The following is a 21473-nucleotide window of genomic DNA, read 5'->3' as shown; positions in this document are numbered from 1 at the left end:
ATTTTTTTCTAGAGTCCCTTCTTAGTGGGCCATTCACTTATAAGCCCTTGGATAGTGATTCCCTGTGGAGTCCTGTGAACAGAAAGGCAAATTCAGAGCTGGAATGTGTATTGATTCCAATCAAGATGAATTGTCCCTCTTCCCAGAGCCTTCCTAATTGCTGTGGTAAATGAAGTGCCCCCTGAGCCTTACTGTGGAAAAGAGGCATCTGATGCATTTTCCAGTCTTACATAACAAATTCACTCAAGCATGCCCCTTTCTAAGAGATGTTCAATTTCTTTTTTTTCTTTTTTTCTTTTTTTTCCAACAGAAGTTCTGGCATTTGCTTCTCATTTAGTTTGGGTATCACTTTCTCCAAGCATCTAAGAGTCATCCTATCAGTGTGTCCTAGAGTCCCTGCCAACGTATTAATTCACTTATCCCAGAAGAATGCTCCCACATGAATCAACACTCCTTCAACCAGTGTTATTTTCTTTTTCCTGTTGATCTCATTCCTAATCTCATCCTCGCTCTCTCAAGTCAGCCAGAATGTATTGACCAGGTCTTTCCACTCCTTCTGGGCCATTGGGAATTCAGCCTTTTCTGGAGCTTTGCTACTTTTCTGCTTAAATGCAGAGTCTGATATTCAGCTTTATCTGCCTTGCAACTATCAGAGATAAGACTTATTGTACTCTGCCAAAGAAGCCCTCTAGCTTCTACATTAGGCAATCTGATTTCTAAATAATCACCCTCAGCCTTTCCTTGTCTTTCTCAAGAATATATTTTGCCACCAGCATCAACCATCTGATTCCCTTGTCTTTATAATTACTGATTCCCCATGCTGTTCAAATACTGGTTTCATTGTCCTAGCCAATACATTCCCTTTCCCTGGAACTTGTTACCAATCTGTGTGCTTGGCTTTATCCATGCTTCACCAACCACCTACTGGAGATTCCTATTTCTAGTTAGTTATTGGGTAAACCAACTTCAGTGCCTGCTTTCCTATAACTACTCTTACCACCAACTGTCACAGCTACATTTCCCAGGAAGTGGACTGTGCAGTGCAGATTAATATGCAGGTTGATGGGGTGAGACATGTGGCATTCTTGCACAAATATCTATGGGTAGTGAAGAAGCAAAATTGAGCAGTGAGAAGTCTGACTGTGACATCCTCACAGCAAAGGTTACAGCAGATTCTATGACCATTCTTTGAATAAATTCGGTCTGGCTGCGAGTTGGTTATCTTCTCTGTTCCGCACCCCTTTTCCTTTCATTCTGCCTCTGCCTCTGTAACTCTGCTTTTGAAATGAATAAATAAATCTTAAAAGAAAAAAAAAGAATGACCCATACCTCCCACAAAACAAATAAAAATCTAGGAGTGGCTTGGTTAGTGAGACTTCTGATAAGGGTTCATTTAGCCCTCACCTTTCCCCTATCTGTGAAACCCAGATGGGAAAAATAGGTGTGTCTGGCTGTGGACTGCAGGCTGTCCCATAACAGAGCAAGCAGGGAAACCTACATAACCTGAACACTGCAATCAACCAATACCTGCCTGCATCTACTTTGAGACCTGTTGCCCTGTGGCACTCTAATAAGAAACACAAATCTGACATCAAGACCTTGAAAAGTAACATTTCTTTACAGAAGACTGTTGAAAGGGAAGTTTTATCACAATTACTAAAAAATATTATACCTTCTAAAAATCTTATTTGGACAGATCATTCCTGAGTTCCATCTATCTAAGCTGCTACTCCCCACATGTCTTTTCTGCTGCTGGCAAAACCCTAAAGACTCTTCCCTCTACCTTCTGAATTTCCTTCACAAATATATTGTACTATGCCCAAAACCTGGATCTGCTTGCCTGGCATGCAACAAGCCAATCATTGACATCAAAGTGGTGAAAGAAAGTAGGTATGTATTTGCAAAGCACAGAGTAAGGAGCCAGGCAGCTGTAGCTTGCTTCATTCCCAGGCTTCCAGAGGCACTAAGGGCAAGGGATCTTAGAGACTGAAGTTGGCGTTGAGGTATGTGTTCAACTCACGTGTAGGTCTCTGGTTGGTCTGAAGTGCTCCTGGCTTTCCAATGATTGATATATGGTAACTTCATGATGGAAAAGTGGGTTTCAGTCAGTCAGGTGGTGTTTACATTTTGCTTAGGCCTGAAGTTCCTGGAAAAAACCTTTAGACAAGGCCAGACATCAGAATGTTATCTATAGAGGAAATCATGACCACTCCCTCAATTTAGTGAGTTAATTTTAGAAAGAGGTTGATTTGCAAAGAGACTTTAAGCTACAGATGGGAAACTGAGAGACTGTGGGAGACCAGAACCTGACCTTATCTGGACTTTGTATCAAAGGCTTTACAAAGGAAATCAGTTTCAAGCATGTATACACATCATTTGTATGTAAATCAAGTTAGCCTTTCTCTGCATTTTTCAGTTCTCCTTTCTTCACTGTAATCAAGAGCACACAAAGGCAAGCACAGACTCCTTAGAAGAATGGGGGGATATATGATCCTATATTTGATGCAGTACATTTTACCAGATGAGAACCTGATAATAAATTAAAATGTATCGGTTCCTTGGAGCTGTCATGTCATTCTTTGATCATCTATCTCCTTCTCAATCTCCTTGTAGTCTATCAAAATATTTCCATGATGCTTTGTCTGAAATAGACCTTGCTGCTTTCCTCCCTTCTATTCAAAGAAAACTTGTTGACCTGCCTGGTAGGGGAGCCCACATGAATGTGAGCTGCAGACATATGCATATGCACAAGCATAATTTTGCATGTAATTTGAATGAGTTCAAGGACCCCTGAACAAGTGCTAAAAAACAACTTAATTAGTCTTTTCCCCTAACTAACTCTCAGTTCCTGAAACATCATAGAGTGTACTTACACAAACCTAGATAGTATAGGTCAACCCCTCAATGTGCTCTGGGTGTAATCAAGTAACAAACTAAGCAAGATGGATAAAGCTGATGATGGCATGGTGATTTACAATAAGCTTGTTTGTTTTTTGTTTAAGATTTATTTTAAAGATGAAGTTACAGAGAGAGAGGGAGAGACCGAGAGAGCTCTTTCATCTATTGTTTCATGCCCCTAATGGCCACAATGGCCAGGGCTAGGCCAGGCTGATACCAGGAGCCAGAAGCATCTTCTGGGTCTCTCCTGTGGTTGCAGGGGTCCAAGCACTTGGATCATCTTCAGCGGCTTTCCAGATGCATTAGCAGGGAACTGAATAGGAAGTGGAGCAGCTGGGACTTAAATCACTACCCATATGAGATGCTGGTGTAGCAGGCAGCAGTTTAACCTATGCCACAATGCTGGCCCCAACCTGTTGTTTTATAAGCAGAAGGAGTACACTCTAAAATAATGATACATGGATGAAATTCGACATGCAAGAGATTTATTCAGGAAAATGCCTGTGAAGGATAAAAAGAGGAGACCTACTGTGATGTAGGCCTGACACATGTGAAGGAAAGGAACAAAGAAAGAAGATGAGATAGGAGAAGTTTTGGATGTCAGCGTCGTCAAGGAAGATTCAACCAGGCCAATGGAGAATTCATGAGTCAAAATCACCTGCCAGAAGAATCTTCCATATTATAGGAATGGGGCTAATTAAATAGCACCCCCACCATGTTTAGTCATTGAGAGAGCCCATGGGAGGTACAAGCTAAGCACAAACACAATGACAGATCAGTGGAGCCACAGCTGCATCATACTACATTTTACAGGAGATATGACTGACAGATTTTCATGAGTACAATATTCTCACATCACAGAACAATGTAGATCAAATATAGGAGTTGCAGGGCTCCATTGAGACATTCAGAACCCCAGCATAGCTCTGCTCTCTTCTAGTTTTCTGAAGTTTTCTCGATTCAGCTGGCAGATGGGGAAGGAATACAGATGATATATGAGAGGGATCCATGGGTTTCACCTGGACTTTGTACGTGTTCCCTATGTCTCTATTATGGTAGCCAGGATGTAGTAGTCTTGTGGCCCCACCTAATTGTAGGAAGGTTGGAAAAATATAAGCCATTTACATACTGGAAAGCCATTTGTATGGGATCAATGACAGACAAAGCAATGTCCTCAGTTTCAGGTTTGGATTACAGGTAGATGATGGTACCATTCACTAATGCAGATAATGCAGAAGAAGGTTGCCAACTTCAGAGGAAGTGGAGATATCTAGTAACCATCTGGACATTCAAGTTTGGAGCTCAGGCAGGAGATCTGGGTTAATCAAAACCAAATGATGGGCCGGCGCCGCGGCTCAATAGGCTAATCCTCTGCCTAGCGGCGCCGGCACACCGGGTTCTGGTCCCGGTCGGGGCGCCGGATTCTGTCCCGGTTGCCCCTCTTCCAGGCCGGCCCTCTGCTGTGGCCAGGGAGTGCAGTGGAGGATGGCCCAGGTGCTTGGGCCCTGCGCCCCATGGGAGACCAGGAAAAGCACCTGGCTTCTGGCTCCTGCCATCGGATCAGCGCGGTGCGCCGGCCGCAGCGCGCCGGCCGCGGCGGCCATTGGAGGGTGAACCAACGGCAAAGGAAGACCTTTCTCTCTGTCTCTCTCTCTCACTGTCCACTCTGCCTGTCAAAAAAATTAAAAAAAACAAAAAACAAAAAACAAAAAACAACCAAATGATGGGTGAGGCTATGAGTTGCCAAAAGATAGCTCCAGAAAAGAGTAAGGCTGAATATATAAACCTGGAAAACATCAAAATTTAAGGGACTGTGTTATTCAATGTCTATTTGAATCTCCTTTTTTTTCCTGTGTATTGCAAAGCTGGAAAGATAGAAACTACATTTCCCAGACCCCTGTCAGCCAGAATTTCCAAGAATGTGACTTAGGCTCTTCCAGTTAGAAACACTGGCTCCAATTTTAGAGCTGAACAAGTTGAGGCCCTAGTGAAGCAGGCGGCATGCTTAGCTGTTGCAGAGTGCAGTGAATGGATATAGAGGTGGCACCTGTAGAGGCAATTTCATAGTTCCACAACACTTCCTAACTGTGACAAAAGCAGTCATTCCCCTGGCAACTCAATCCAGAGTGTGGATTTTTTCCTAATGATTCAGCTGAGAGTCCACTTCTTCAGTTCTTCCACTGATTTTGTAAGCCAATAAATAGCTTGAAATTATCCTTTTCTTCTTTTTTGAATTTTATTTACTTATTTGTTTGAAAGGCAGAGTTACAGAGACAGAGAGAGAGACAAAGAAACAGATATCTTCCATCCATTGGTTCACTCTCCAGATGTCCACAATGGCTGAAACTGGGCTGGTTCAAAGCTAGGAGCCAGGAGTTTCATCCAGGTCTCCCATATGGATGCAGGGGCCCAAACAGTTGGGCCACCCTCCACTGCTTTCCCAGGCACATTAACAGGGAGCGAGCTGGATCAGAAATGGAGCAGCTGGGACTCAAATCAGCAGCCATATGGAATGGTGGCATCTCAAGCAGCAGATTTACCCACTACTCCACAGTGCCAGCCCTTATCCCTTTCTTCTTAAACTAGCTGAGGCAAATTCTGTTCTTGGCACCTAAACTATGACCTATAGAATCAGAGAAACGTGAGCCTTTGGAACAGGCTGAAAAGGAGAAGCCAGAAAAGTAGCATCAAAACCAAGACAGAGTTCTGTCCTAAAATCATGTCACAGGTGAGTTCAATAAGTGATCACCAATGAAATGTTGCAGAGAAGCCAAGACAGATACAAGCATCAAGTAAAAATGACTCAGCCAGGCAATCTTGAGAGGGGGACAGTTTTAGTGACTAAAAGGGCAAGAAGCCATATTGAAGATTAAAGAGATTTTTCCATTTTATTAGGACTCAGTTTAAGAATCTGATCCTGACTGCATTGGTTTGAGAGGTACAGACATTATTCCATTGCTTTTTATTGTGCTTGGAAATCCAATGTGGTGATTCAGCATAATTGTTGTAGGAATTTGTCACCTGGCATCATCAAAGATTGATAATATATACGGCTCTGCCATTTGTTAGCTCTGTAAAATAGTCCTCTGAACTTCCTTTTTAAAAAAATTTTGTTGGTTTTTCTTTTTGAAAGACATACACACGTAGAGAGAGAGAGAGAAAGAGAAAGAGAAAGATACCATCATCCACTGGCTCAGTCTCCAGATGCTACTAGAGCCTGGGCTGGGCCAAGATAAAGCCGGGAGCCTGGGACTCAATACAGGTTTGGAGTTTCCCCCATGGATTGCAAGAATCCAATCACTTGAGCCATCACTGCTGCATCTCATGGTCTGCACTGACAGGAAGATGGAATTGGAAGACAGAACCTGGTATTGAACTCAGGGACCAATATGCATGCAGGCCTCTTAACTGATGCCTTAACTGCTGGGCTAAATGCTTGTTCCAGAATTTCCATTTTTAAAAAAGGAGGGGCATGCATATAGCCTACTGGTTAAGATGCCTGCAGCCCATATCAGAGCGCCTGGGTTCAACACCCAGCTCCAGCTCCTCACTCCAGCTTCCTGCCAATGAAAACTCTGGGAGGCAGCAGTGGTTGGCAGGGCTGTTGCAGATATTTGGGGGAAAAAAACAGTGGCTGGGAGTTCTACCTACACTATCTATCTCTGTCTCTCAAAGAAAAAAAAAGAAAAGAAAGAAAGCTCTTTTTTTGTTCTGAAGATTTATTTTTTTATCTGAGAGGTAGAGTTGCAGAAAGGTCTTCCATCCACTGGTTCATTCTCCTAATGGCTGCAACAGCCAGAGCTGGGCTTATCCAAAGTCAGTAGCCAGGAGCTTCTTCCAGGTCTCCCACCATGTGGACGCAGGGGCCCGAGCACTTGGGCCACCTTGTACTACTTTCCCAGGCCATAGCAGAGAGCTGGATTGGAAGAGGAGCAGCCAGGACTCAAACTAGCGTCCATATGGGATGCTGGCACCGCAAGCAGTTGCTTAGCCTACAATGCCAGAGCACTGACCCAGATATAGATCTTTTAAAAATGTGCATCTTGATACCTGCCTGCTTTTTGCATAGGCAGGATGGTGCAGGAGATAAGAGCATAGTATTTGAAATTCAGAGACAGACTTTAATACTGATTTTGACACTCTTTATGACCTTGGCCAAGTTGCCTATACTAAGCTTTCTCCTGGATAAAATAGCAATAAAACTATGAGCTTTGCAGAGGAGTTATGGTGATTTACTGAGGTATGTCAGGCATTTAGCACAAGATTGGCAAGTAAAAAGCACTCAGTAAATGGTAGTTGATATTATAAGTAGTCAAGCTTACCTTTTAGGATATAATGACCATTGCTGCTTTTTACATAATGTTGCTGGCCAAATGAGATAAGATATGGGAAAGTAATTTAAGGTCTATTAAGATAAGAACTTGCAATGAGGAAAATCACACCTTAAACCAGAAATCACTGAGTTCCTTGACAACTAGATTGTGCAGCGGAGCTGGTAGGGAGGACCAGGCCAGGAAAAGAGAACAAGGTGAAGATGAGCCTCAGTGGTTCCATGGCTTTTCCCGGGACTGGCCCTTGTTACAGTAATAGATGTTCTGCCATAAAGAGGCAATTGATTAGTATACACCTGCTAGAAAAAAGGAAATTTGTCTGGGGGAGCTTGGTAGGTAGAATGGGTAGAGAGTACAGCAGGTATAATGTTTAAAATTGGGTAGAAGATTCATGTACCAAAAACCTCATTCTAGCTGGCTTCCATGCCAAACCCCACATTCTCCCAGCCCACCTCCATCTGCAGAAAACACACAAGTTCAGTGCACAGTAGGAATCCAAAGAGCTTATCTAGAAATAAACCACCTACTTGTACAAACAGAAGGACCAGAAATCCCTAGAGGTGGGCAAGTGAGTCCTTGCTGCCCTAACTGGCCTGGCCCTGCATTTGCCTCAGGTCCTCCAACTGCCACAAAGAGGCAGAATTGAATTCCTTTCTCTCAGGCCCTGATTTGCTGTTCCTTCTAGCAGAAACACATCAATAAAGGTGTCTACTGGTGGCCAAAGAGGGCCCATGATGCCACCACCTCACTATTACACCTTCCACTCACCCACTTACTTTATCCTTATTCCTTTTAGAGACTAAACACAGTCAGGGAAATGAGGTGTTTTTTGTTTGTTTGTTTTTAATCTGTTTATTTATGTTTTAGTTGAAAGAGACCAAGAGACAGGCAGAGAGATCTTCCATTCGCTGGTTCACTCCACAAATGCTTGCAATAGCCAGGACTGGTTCAGACCAAAACCAGGAGCCTGGAGCTCACTCCAGGTTTCCCATGTAGGAGGTAGGGACCCAGATACTTGAACCACTATCTGCTGTTTACCAAAGTGTGCATTGGCAGGAAGCTGGATCAGAAGCAAAAGAGCTAGGACTCAAAACTGGTGCCCAAAGCCGTGACTTAACCGCTGTACCATATGTCTGCCTTCAGGAAATGAGGTTTTTCTCTGCAGATTATTTCATTTTCTCAGCTCATAGCGTCGTAATCAATGATCATTCATCTTTCCTGTTACTTCTTTCATTAAGGTGAAGAATTTACATCCTGTTAGGATTCAAGATTAGGCTGCCTTCTGTAGCTGGAGGCAACCTCTGAAACCCTAGGCGTTTTTCACTTTGCTGGTGTCCGGCCCCTGAGGAGGTGGACAGAGTAGGGCATGTGGGGCATAGGCAGTGTGACAAGCTCTGCCACCTGCTGAACAGGTGGAAATGCTGGCTAAGTCAGTCTGTTAAGAGAAATGTTCTTGGTACCAGGCCAGTCCTCCTGATTGCTAACCTCTGAGATGGCACATCCTATAATTTCCCAAGACAGATTTGTTATTACAAACACTCAACCCAATAATCAGTGTCCAAGCAAACCCAGGTGTTCTAAAGAAGTGGGGTGTAAACTTGTGTTTACAAAAAAAAAAAAAAAAAAGGAGCTTTTTGCCCAGCAAAGATGAAATTCTATAGAGCAGATAACATGTACACATTGTGCTACCTTCCCCCATCTTCCCATAGAATCCTACTGAAGTCTTCAGAAGCTACCAAATTATACATATATTGTAGATATACTTTCTGTAGGCTGTACCCAAATCTTTATAGAAGATCATTTAATTACATTAAATTCAACCGAGTGAGTTCATACATTTATTTTAGCATCTGTTCTGTCCCTGGCACTGTGGGTGTCAGGCATAAATTAAATGTTGGGTCTGTCTTGAAGATATATTTGACAGAGTTGTAGAAGTAAGTACCTGTTTCTCCTTCAAAATGAAGACTGAGGGCAGTAGATTAGAATATAGTGATTTTTCTCCCTCCACCTAAACTTTCTGAAGACCAAAGTCTGAGCATTCTCTCTCTCTGTCTCTCTCATTCTCTCTCTGTCTCTGTCTCTGTGTCTGTCTCTCTCTCTCTCTCTCTCTCAGAAGGTTAACAACTTTGTATAAGGCATCTTCCTTCTTGGAATTTTATCCTCACAAGGGACTTTGCTTTGTAATCAATCTTTTCTACCTCCGCTAGAAACATGCTCAAATCTAACCCAACCCTACAAATATTTCTCTGCCTCCATTTCCTCCTGGAATAAAATCTTTGTGCAATTAATTATTCACTCACTAATCTAATAAATGCTTAGTAATGGACAGTAAAGGCAAGGTCTCCCTCAGGATTTTAATAAATAAGAACTTCTTGAGCTTTGCCTTTGAGGAGCTCACTTTGTGGTTGAGGTAACATGTTTTAATCAGGTAAATATTGATGCCCCTTTTCTCCCCCACTGTGATCAAACTACTTGAAGAATAACCAGCTACTGAATGTTTTTGGTGCTCACAACTACCCAGAAGAAGCTGCTGGATCCTGGTTTCAACCTGACATTACAGCCATTTGGAGAGTGAACCAGTGGATGAAAGTCTCTCTCTCTCTCTCTCTCTCTCTCTCTCTCCCTCTCTCCCTCCCTCTCCCTCTCCCTGTAACTGTCTTTTAAACAAATAAAATAAATATTAAAAAGACACAGTTTCTTACAAGAAACTCTTCAAACTTTCTTAAAAAAAAAAAAAAAAGAAAGACATCAGTTTGAAAAGACACTCTAGACCAGCGCCACGGCTCACTGGGCTAACCCTCTGCCTGCGATGCCAGCACCCCGGGTTCTAGTCCTGGTTGGGGCACTGGATTCTGTCCTGGTTGCTCCTATTCCAGTCCAGCTCTCTGCTGTGGCCCGGGAAGGCAGTGGAGGATGGCCCAAGTCCCTGGGCCCTGCACCTGCAGGGGAGACCAGGAAGAAACACCTGGCTCTTGGCTTCGGATCAGCGCAGTGCACCAGCCATAGCGGCCATTTAGGGGGTGAACCAATGGAAGGAAGACCTTTCTCTCTGTCTCTCTCTCTCACTAACTCTGCCTGTCAAAAAAAATTTAAAAAAAATAAAATAAAATAAAAAGACACTCTATTGAGCAACATGAATTCTGTAAAAATTAAATAAAAAATAAGCATCCAGTTGAGGGTGAGGCTTGGATTTTATAATGTTGAAAATCAATGGTGTTTTACCAACAAATGCTCGTGAGGATTTGGGGGAAAAGGTGCCCTAATCCATTGTTGGTGGGAATGTAAACTGGTAAAGTCACTATGGAAGTCAGTTTGGAGATACCTCAGAAATCTGAATGTAGACTTACCATATGATGGAGACATCCCACTCCTGGGAATTTACCACAGAGAAATGGAATCAGAAAATAAAAATGTTATCTGCATCCCCATGTTTATTGCAGCTCAATTCACAATAGCTAAGTCATGGAATCAACCTAGAAGCCTGTCAACTGAAGATTGGATAAAGAAATTATGAGATATGTAGTTTATAGAATACTACAGAGCAGTAAAAAAAATGAAATCTGATCATTTGCAACAAAATGGATGAATCTGGAAAACATCATATTTAGTGAAATAAGCCAGTCCCAAAGAACCAAACACCATTTTCCCTGATCTGTGATAACTAATAGAGCACCTAAAAGGAAATCTGTAGAAGTAAAATTGACACTTTGAGAAGCAATGACTTGAACATCCTTTGTCTTGCCAAGGAACAGGTTTTTTTCCCTTAATAGAAAATGGGACTGAGAATGGGAGAGGGAGGAGGAGGTGGGAGGGCAAGTATGGTGGAAAGAATCACTATATTCCTAAAGTTGTACTTATGAAATTAGTACTCATTAAATAAAAGGTTTCTTTGGGGAATAAATAAATAAATAATTCTTAAAAAAAATTCATTGGTGTTGGGGCTGGTGCTGTGGCACAGCAGGTTAAAGCCCTGGCCTGAAGTGTGGCATCCCATATCAGCACTGGTTCTAGTCCTGGCTGCTCCTCTTCCTATCCAGCTCTCTGCTATGGCCTGGGAAGGCAATAGAAGATGGCCCAAGTGCTTGGACCCCTGCACCCACATGGGAGACCCGGAAGAAGCTCCTGGCTCCTGGCTTCGGATCGGCTCAGCTCTGGCCGTTGCGGCCATCTGGGGAGTGAACCATCAGATGGAAGACCTCTTTATCTCTCTACCTCTCTCTGTAACTCTTTCTTTCAAATAAATAAAATAAATCTTTTTAAAAAATTCATTGGTGTTTTACGAGGTTATAGAGAAAATGACTCTGTTAGGGTCTGAAAAAGCCCACCACCCGAGGAACGACTCCAAGAGACTTTTCTCTCATGCAACCAGCAAAGGGTTAAAGATTTATTGATCCAACATGTTGGGGCTCTCTGAACATACAAGGACAGAGGAGCAGCGAGGAACTACAGCATAGGGTTTATAAAGGCAAAAACCGCAAAATCGGGAAGGGGGAGAGAATACACGGTTGCTAAGTGGTTGCTAAAATCTTACAATCAGCAATTATGATCTTAAGACATAGACAAATCACATCTTCATTATTAGCCCAGGTAACCCAGGTGCAACCTTTCTACTTTTAAGCTTGAGCAATCATGCTAGGGGGTTTTTGTGCTCTGCCAAGGGTGATGTAGTGCACTGCTATTGTCCGACTATTTGAGATCATAGTTTCAGACCAGAGTCTCACGGTGGGGGGGGGGGTGCTTTCCCAGAATGCAGTCTCAAGCGCCCCAAAATGGAGTCCCTACTGTCAAGGTGCTACTTCACTCTGTCTTATTTTCACAGCTGCACCAGGAAGGTTTAAACCTGTAAGCTTAAGCTTAACTTTTTACACCCGCACATATACAATTTTAACTCTTCAACTCCAAAAAAAATCAGAGTTTACAAATGAATAACTTATTTTAAAATGAGGTAATATCATGTTGAAGATGAAACTGACAATTGCAGACCGTCCCAATCAATTTGTTAGGTAAACAATTACTTAGTTTGATCCCTAATTAAAGAGAACTGATGATTCAGAACAGAAACAATAGCCAACACGAACTGATGATTCAGAACAGAAACAATAGCCAACACCATAGGCATGGTATTTCAGCTTACACAATTATGACTGAAAAAGTGGAACAAATTTTCTACTCAATGAGTGCCATAAGTGTTGAGTCCAGATCAGCTACAAAAAGAGCAGAGTTTTCAATGGAAATTTTTTAAACCAATCAAGATCCTGAGGCATTTCTTTGAACAACTGTAACAGGAGATGAAACATTACCTTACCAGTATAATGCTGAAGACAAAGCACAATCAAAGAATGGCTACTGAAGGTGGAAATAGGATGCAAGATATCTGGGTAGGGAAAAGATGCACTGATTTTGACCAAAGGAAGGTAACAGAAGGAAAGGGGAGAAACTGCATTCCCAGGAGACAGTTAAAGAGAAATTTGCAGTGGAAACTCTACAGAAAGAAGAGAGACACCATGGAGCAGCTGGGGTGGTATGATCACATAGCAGTGAGCAGGGCACTGCTGGAAACACCTGCAGCTGGTGGCTGGAGGGAACAACATCTTTTTGGAGTGAGATGAGAGGAACCTATGGCAGCCCTTGACAATGGTGATATCACCTGAGGGAAAAGCTTGGTCTTCATTGACTTTGAGTCCAGCTTGAAATATTAGTGGGCAGCAGAGTGGCCACCTAACCTCAGAAGTGAAAGCACACTGCTTGCTTCCCCTCCTTACAAAGGCACCAAGTGAGAAACAGGAATGAAGTGCCATATTTTCTTTTAAATTTTATTTAAGGTATGTGAATTACATGTGTTTCATATATACAGATTTAGGAACATACCCTACCCTTCCTTCTGCCCAGACTCCCACCCTTTCTCCTCCTTCCTCTCATTCCCTCTCTTAATTGTTCTAATGATCTACTTTCAGTTTACTTTATACTCATAAGATTAACCCTACACTATGTAAAGAGTTCAACAAATAGTATTAAAAAAAAAAAAAAAACCGTTCCTCAACAGTAGAGACAAGGGCTATACGGAATCATTAAATCTCAAAATGTCCATTTCACTCCTACACATTACATTTTTTGGTACTCTAATAGTTACCATAGATCAGGGAAAACATGGTATTTGTCTATTTGAGACTGCTTATTAAACTAAATATAATGGTTTCCAGTTGAATCCATTTTGTTGCAAAAGACAAGGTTTCATCTTTTTTGATGGCTGAGTAATATTCTATAGAGTATATAATACCATAATTTATTTTTTTTGACAGGCAGAGTGGATATTGAGAGACAGAGACAGAGAGAAAGGTCTTCCTTTTGCCATCGATTCACCCTCCAATGGCCGCCACGGCTGGCATGCTGCGGCCAGCGCATCGCACTGATCTGAAGGCAGGAGCCAGGTGCTTTTCCTGGTCTCCCATGGGGTGCAGGGCCCAAGCACTTGGGCCATCCTCCACTGCACTCCCGGGCCACAGCAGAGAGCTGGCCTGGAAGAGGGGCAACCGGGAAAGAATCCGGTGCCCCGACTGGGACTAGAACCCAGTGTGTCGGCGCCTCTAGGTGGAGGATTGGCCTATTGAGCCGCGGCACCAGCCAATACCATAATTTCTTTATCCAGTCATCAATTGATGGACATCTGGGTTGATTACATATCTTAGCTATTGTGAATTTAACTGCAATAAACATCAGGATACAGATAACCTTTTCATATGCTATTAAATTTCCATTGGGTAAATATGCAGGAGTAGGATTTCTGGGTCATATGGTATATCTGTTTTCAGCTTTCTGAGGTATCTCCATTCTGTCTTTCCACAATGGCTATACTAGTTTACATTGCCACCAACAGTGGATTAGGGTACCTTTTCCCCTACATGGTTGCTAACATTTATTGGTCGTTGATTTTTGTATGAGAGCATTCTAACTGAGATGAAGTGAAACCTCACTGTGGTTTTGATTTGCATTTTCCTGATGGATAGTGATCCTGAACATTTTTTCATTTGCATTTTCTCTCTTGAAAAAATTCCTGTTCAAGTCCTTTGCTCCTTTCTTAACTGGGTTATTTGTTTTGTTGTTGAGTTGCTTGAACTCTTTATAGATCTGGATATTAACCCTCTATCAGTTGCATAATTTGCAATTATTTTATCCCAATTCTGTTGGTTGCCTCTTCACTTTGCTGAGTGTTTCTTTTGCAGTGCAGAAGCTTCTCTGCTTGATGTAATCCCAATTGTCTAATTTGGCTTTGATTGCCTGTGTTTCTGGGGTCTTTTCAAAGAAATCTTTGCCTATGCCAATGTCTTGCAGAGTTCCCCCCAAAGTTCTCCTCTAGTAATTTGATGATATTTGGTCATAGACTTAGATCTTTGATCAATTTTGAGTTAATTTTTGTATAAAGTGTAAAGTAGGGGTCTAGTTTTATACTTATGCATGTGGAGATCCAATTTTCCCAGCACCATTTATTGAAGAGACTGTCCTTTCTCCAGGGATTGATTTTAGCTCCTTTATCAGAGATTAGGTGGTTGTAAATATGTGGATTGGTTTCTGCAGTTTCTGTTCTGTTGCATTGGTCTACATGTCTATTTTTGTTCAAATACCAGGCTGTTTTGATTATAACTGCCCTGTAGTATGTCTTGAAATCTGGTATAGTGATGCCTCTAGCTTTGTTTTTGTTGTATAAGATTGCTTTAACTATTTTGTATCCCTCGTGTAGGAAGTACCATCTTATGGCAAGTAGAAGCTGCTGTGACATGTGTACAACTCGATTTTATTGGATGGATAAATCCACAGTCCCCCGAACTCTGAGTTTGGCTTGGAAGGTTGGTGGGAGATGCGGTGCCCACTCAGGCCTATGAAGCACTCCCCTCCCCTCAATCAAGGTGCCCAGACTGAACTTGAAAAGGTGGAGCACTGACCAATTTCTGTTGACCAGGCATCTGGCTCTGGGAATACCATAGCTCTCTCTGTGAATAGAGAAGGTTCGTGGGGCTGAGGGCGGATCCCCTGCTATCTGTGACTATTGGAGCCAAGCGCACTGTGACTGTGGGAATTCTGTGACTGTGTGATAGGGCATGGGGTGTGGCTGGGTCTTTAGATAATGAATGTGTCTGGCTTCAGAGACTCAGAGTTTCCTGAGTGCCTGGAGTGTGTCATCAAAGAGGGTTCAGCACTCACACTGAGGATCCTTTATGTTGTTCATGTGCCTGTAAGGGTGGAGTGATAGCCACTGTGACCTCACCTTGGGAAGTTGTTTCATCTTGGCAGAAAGAGATTGAAGCTGTGATCATTGCTAGCTGACATGATCATACCCTCCCCACTGCTGACAGTAGAGCAACCTACCACACCCAACTTGAGTGTCACCCTGGACTCTTACCCCTTGAGCACTGGCTAGAGCTCCCTGGCCACACCCAGCACACACCTCTGGATATCTGCTGAAGGAGCAGACATCCACTCTCCATTTAGGCATATTTCAAAGATTAAAGCCCTTAGAAGAGAAAACAAACAAGTGTTTCCACAGATGCCTAAAAATAATCATAGAAAAATAGGAAACATGAGCAAGGAAGAAAATACGACTCCTTGAAAGGAACACAACACTTCAATATTAGAATGTGAAGATGAAGAGATTGATGAAATGCCTGAAAAGAAATTCAAAACAATCATCATAAGATTACTCAAAAGCACAGAGAAGCAAATATGTGAGTTAAAGAAATTCATGCATGACATGGATGAGAAATCCTTCTGTGAAATAGAAATATTGAAGAGAAATCAAATTGAAATACTGGAAATGAAGAATTCAGTATATCCAAGAAAAAAGTGCAGCAGAAAGCTTTAAAAACACTCGGTGAGACGGAAGAAAGAACATCCAAACTAGAAGACAAATCTTTGTAAATGTATCAGTCATACACATAAAAAAGAAGAAATTAGAAAAACCAAAAATAGTGTTTGAGATTTATGGGATACCATCAGATGATGAAACATACATGTCTTAGGCATTCCTGAAGGTGTGGGAAAAGAGAATGGATTAGAAGACCTATTTATTGAAATAATAACAGAAATTTTTCCTAATTTGGAGAAAGATAGGAACATTCAGATACAGGAAGCATATAGAACTAATAGCAGATACAATCAGAAAAGGTCTTCAGCATGACACATTGTTTCAAAAGTAAAACCTAAAGAAAAAATCCTAAAATGTACATGAGAGAAATGCTAGATTATCTTCAAGAGATCTTCAGTAGATTCATGCTGATTTCTCATCAGAAACCCCACATGCTGGAGAGAATGGAGAGACATAGTCCAAATCCTAAAAGAAAAAAAAAAAACTGTCAATCCACAATACTGTACCCAGTGAAACTCTCATTTATAAATGAAAGTGAAATAAAGACCTTCCAAAACAAATGGAAATTGAAGGAATGTGTCACTGCTCATCCTGCCTTACAAATAATACTTAAGGCTATGCTACACTCAGAAACAGAGAAAGATAGCATCATGAAAGAGTGTGAAAGCAGAAATACCTAATAAAAGGTCAAAGGAAATCAAAACAAATAATACAAATATTTATGGGAAAATGGCAGGACCAAGTTATTATTTATCAATAATAACCTTGAATATAAATGACCTAAATTCTCCAATTAAAAGATACAGACTGGCTGAATGGATTAAAAAACAAGACCCATTTATTTACTGCCTACAAAAAGCACACCTCACCAACAAGTGATACACATAAACTAAAAATGGCTAAAAGAAAATAATCCATGCTAGGAGAAAGCAAAAATGAGCAGGAGTAGCTGTCCTAACATCAGACAAAATAGACTTTAACACAAAAACTGTTAAAAGAGAAAAAGAAGGGCGCTATGTAATGATAAAGGGATCAATTCAACTGAAAGATATAACTAGAGTAAATGTATATGTACCCAATTACAGGGTGCCTAGCTTTTTATTTTTTTGAAGATTTTATTTATTTATTTGAGAGAGAGACTTACAGAAAGTGAGAGGGGAAGACAGAGAGAAAGTTCTTCCATCTGCTAGTTCACTCCCTAAATGGCCGGAGCTGGGACAATCTGAAGCCAGGAGCCAGGAGCTTCTTCCGGGTCTCCAACATGGGTGCAGGGGCCCAAGAACTTGACCATCCTCCACTGCTTTCCCAGGCCACAGCAGAGAGCTGGATTGGAAGAGGAGCAGCTGAGACTGGAACAGGTGTCCATATGGGATGTCGGCACATCAGACAGAGAATTAACCTACTGCGCCACAATGCCAGCCCCATGCCTGGCTATTTAAAACAAATGTTAATGGACCTAAAGGGAGACATAGGCTCCAATACAATAGTAATGGGAACTTCAATACCCCACTTTCATCAGTGGATAGATCAACTAAACAAAAAAATCAACAAAGAAACAACAGAGCTAATCTATGTGATGGGCCAAATGTACCTAATTGATATCTACAGAACATTTCTTCCCACAGCTAGAGATGCACATTCTTTTCCTCAGTGCATGGAACTTTCTCTAGGATAAACCATACGGTAGGCCATAAGGCGAGCCTCAATAAATTAAAAAAATTAAAATCATACCATGTCTCTTTTCTGACTACATGGAATGAAGCTGGAAATTAACAACTTAAGAAATTCTAGAAAATATGCAACACATGGAGGCAGAATGACATACTCCTGAGTGTACAGGGGTCACAGAAAAATCAAAAGAAAAATTTAAAAATTCTTAGCAATGAATGAAGATGACAGCATGACATATCAAAACTTATGGGATATATGGGGCCGGGGCTGTGGCTCACTAGGTTAATCCTCCACCTGCGGTGCCGACATCCCACATGGGCGCCAGGTTCTAGTCCTGGTTGCTCCTCTTCCAGTCCAGCTCTCTTCTGTGGCCCAGGAAGGCAGTGGAGGATGGCCCAAGTGCTTGGGCCCTGCACCTGCGTGGGAGACCAGGAGGAAGCACCTGGCTCCTGGCTTCGGATTGGCACAGTGCTGGTCTTGTGGCCATTTGGGGGGTGAACCAACAGAAGAAAGACCTTTCTCTCTGTCTCTCTCTCTCTCACTATCTAACTCTGTCAAATTAATTAATTAATTAATTAAAAAAACTTATGGGATATAGCAAAAGCAGTGTTAAGAGGAAAGTTTATGGCAATTGGTGCCTATATAAAGTAATTATAAAGGCATCAAATAAATGATCTAACAGTGCATAAAAGGGTCTAGGAAAAACAAGAAAAATCCAGGGGCCAGCACTGTGGCACAGCAGGTTAATGCCCTGACCTGAAGCTCTGGCATCCCTTATGGATACCTGTTCCAAGTCCTGGCTGCTCCTCTTCTGATCCAGCTCTCTGCTATGGCCTGGGAAAGCAGTAGAAGATGGCCCAAGTCCTTGGGCCTCTGCACCTGCATGGGAGACCTGGAAGAAGCTCCTGGCTCCTGGCTTCAGATAGGCACAGCGCTGGCTGTTGTGGCCAATTGGGGAGTGAACCATCGGATGAAAGACCTCTCTCTTGCGTGTGCTCTCTCTCTCTGCCTCTCTTCTCTCTGAGCAACTCTGACTTTCAACTAAATAAATAAATCTTTTTTTTTTTTAAAGAACAAACCAAATCCAAAACAAGTAAGAGGAAAGGAATAATAAATATTAGAGAAGAAATAAACAAAATTGAGATAAAAACATACCAAAAAATAAGTGAAATGAAGAGCTGTTTTTTTTTTTTTTTTTTTTTTGACAGGCAGAGTGGACAGTGAGAGAGAGAGAGAGAGAGAAAGGTCTTCCTTTGCCGTTGGTTCACCCTCCAATGGCCGCTGTGGCTGGTGCACCGCGCCTATCCGAAGGCAGGAACCAGGTGCTTATCCTGGTCTCCCATGGGGTGCAGGGCCCAAGCACTTGGGCCATCCTCCACTGCACTCCCGGGCCATATCAGAGAGCTGGCCTGGAAGAGGGGCAACCGGGACAGACTCCGGCGCCCCGACCGGGACGAGAACCCAGTGTGCCGGCGCCGCAAGGCGGAGGATTAGCCTACTGAGCCACGGCGCCGGCCCAAGAGCTGGTTTTTTTAAAAAATATACAAAATTGATATACCTTTGGCCCAACTAACAAAAAAAATGATAGAAGACCCAAATTAATAAAATCAGAGATGAAACAAGGAGCTGTTAAAATGGATACAACAGAAATTTAAAAAAATCATCAAGAATTTCTATAGTTATATGCCAACAAATTGGAAAATCTACAAGAAATTGATAGATTTCTGCTTGCATACAATCTACCAAAATTGAGTCTTGAAGACTTAGAAAACCAAAATAGACCAGTAATCCAAACAGAGATTGAATAGTAATGAAGAACAAAGAAAATACCAGGACCAGAAGTATTCACTACCAAATTCTACCAAACTTTTAAAGAAGTATCAGTTTCAATTCTCCTCAAACTATTCAAAACAATTCCAAGGAAAGAATTCTCCCAAACTCCTTATATGAGACCAACATCACCTTAATTCCAAAACCAGAAAACACACAAAAGATAAAACAAAGAGAACTATAGACCAATGCCCCTGATGAATACAGATGTGAAAATTCTCAACAAAATACTAGCTAAGAAAATTCAACAACACATCAGAAAGATCATTCACCCAGACCAACTGGGATTTTTCCTTGGTATGCAAGGATAAATCAACATACACAAATCAATAAATGTGATACATCCATTAATAAATTGGAGCATAAAACCATATGATTATCTCTGTAGATGCAGAGAAAGCATTTGATAAAATACAACATCCTTTTCTGTTAAAAATATTTAGCAAATTGTGTATAGAAGAAGTGTACCTCAACACAATCAAAGCAATAGATGACAAATACATGGCCAGAATAATATTGAATGGGGAAGGGCTGCAAGCATTTCCACTAAGATTCAGAACCAGACAAGCATGCCTATTCTCATCACTACTATGCAATGTTCTGGAAGTTTGAGCCAAAGATATGCAGCAAAAGAAATCCAAGTGATACAAATGGGATAGGAAGTCAAATTACCCCTGTTTGCAGATGATATGATCCTATTCATGGGGGACTCAAAAGACTCCAGTAAAAAATCATTGGAACTCATAAGAGAGTTTGACAAGGTTGCAGGTTATAAAATCAACACGCAAAAATCAATAGCCTTTTTATAAACAAACAATGCTATGGATGAGAAAGAACTTGTAAGATCAGTACCATTCAATATAGTTATAAAAATTTTAAATACCTTAGAATAAATTTAACCAAGAATATGAAAGTTATCTACAAAAAAATTTCAAAACATATAAGAAAGAAATAGAAGAAGACACCAAAAAAATGGAAAAATCTCCCATTATCATGGATTGTAAGAAGTAATATCACCAAGATGTCCATACTACCCAAAGCAACTTATAGATTCAATGCAGTCCCAATCAAAATGCTGAAGGTGTTCTCAGATTTGGAAAAAATAACCCCAAAATTCATATGGAATCACAAAACTCCCCAAATAGCTAAATCAACCCTAAGCAATAAAAATAGAGCTGGAGGTATCACAATACCATATTTAAAGACATATTACCAGGTAGTTATGATCAAAGTAGCTTGATATGGATACAAGAATAGACATGACAACCAATGGAACAGACTAGAAACACCGGAAATTAATTCAGGCAAACACAACGAACTGATCTTTGACAAATGAGCTGAAATATATCTTTGGAGAAAAGACAGTCTCTTCAACACATGGTGTTGGAAAAATTGAGTCTCTCTCTTTCTCTCTCTCTCTCTCTATATATATAATACATAAAATCTATATATACAATACAATTATTATTATATATAATCTATATATAGATCTCTATATTATATATCTATATATAGATTATATATAAATATATATTATATATATATATAGAGAGAGAGAGAGATATGAAACAAGGCCCCATCTTACACCCTATTAAAAATCAATTCACAGTGAGGTCGGCACTGTAGTGTAGTGGGCTAAGCCTACGTCTGCAGTGCTGTCATCCCATATGGTTGCCAGTTGTAGTCCCAGCTGTGCTTCTTCCAATTCAGCTCTCTGCTATGGTCTGGGAAAGTAGTAGAAGATGGCCCAAGTTACTGGGCCCATGTGCCTGCATGGGAGACCTGGAAGAAGCTCCTGGCTCCTGGCTTCAGATCAGCTCAGCTCTGGCCATTGTGGCCATTTGGGGAGTGAACTAGCAGATGGGAGACCTTACTCTCTGTCTCCC

The 21473-nt window shown here is 41.5% G+C and overlaps 1 long non-coding RNA gene across 1 annotated transcript in view; it reads right to left on the bottom strand.

Moving 5' to 3' along the window:
- LOC149126625 (uncharacterized) overlaps positions 1-2190 on the bottom strand; it is a 30416-nt gene extending 28226 nt beyond the window's left edge. Inside the window, exon 1 of the long non-coding RNA XR_016234002.1 lies at positions 2021-2190. This is a non-coding gene — a long non-coding RNA (uncharacterized LOC149126625). The remainder of the gene's footprint in view (positions 1-2020) is intronic.
- Positions 2191-21473: the final 19283 nt, after the last annotated feature.

Source organism: Oryctolagus cuniculus, chromosome 5 (assembly GCF_051225735.1).
Source record: "Oryctolagus cuniculus isolate XC-2025 breed Fujian yellow rabbit chromosome 5, ASM5122573v1, whole genome shotgun sequence".
Taxonomy (NCBI): Eukaryota; Metazoa; Chordata; class Mammalia; order Lagomorpha; family Leporidae; genus Oryctolagus; species Oryctolagus cuniculus.
The sequence above is the reverse complement of the archived record's forward strand: the minus strand, read 5'-3'. Positions and strand labels throughout refer to the sequence as shown.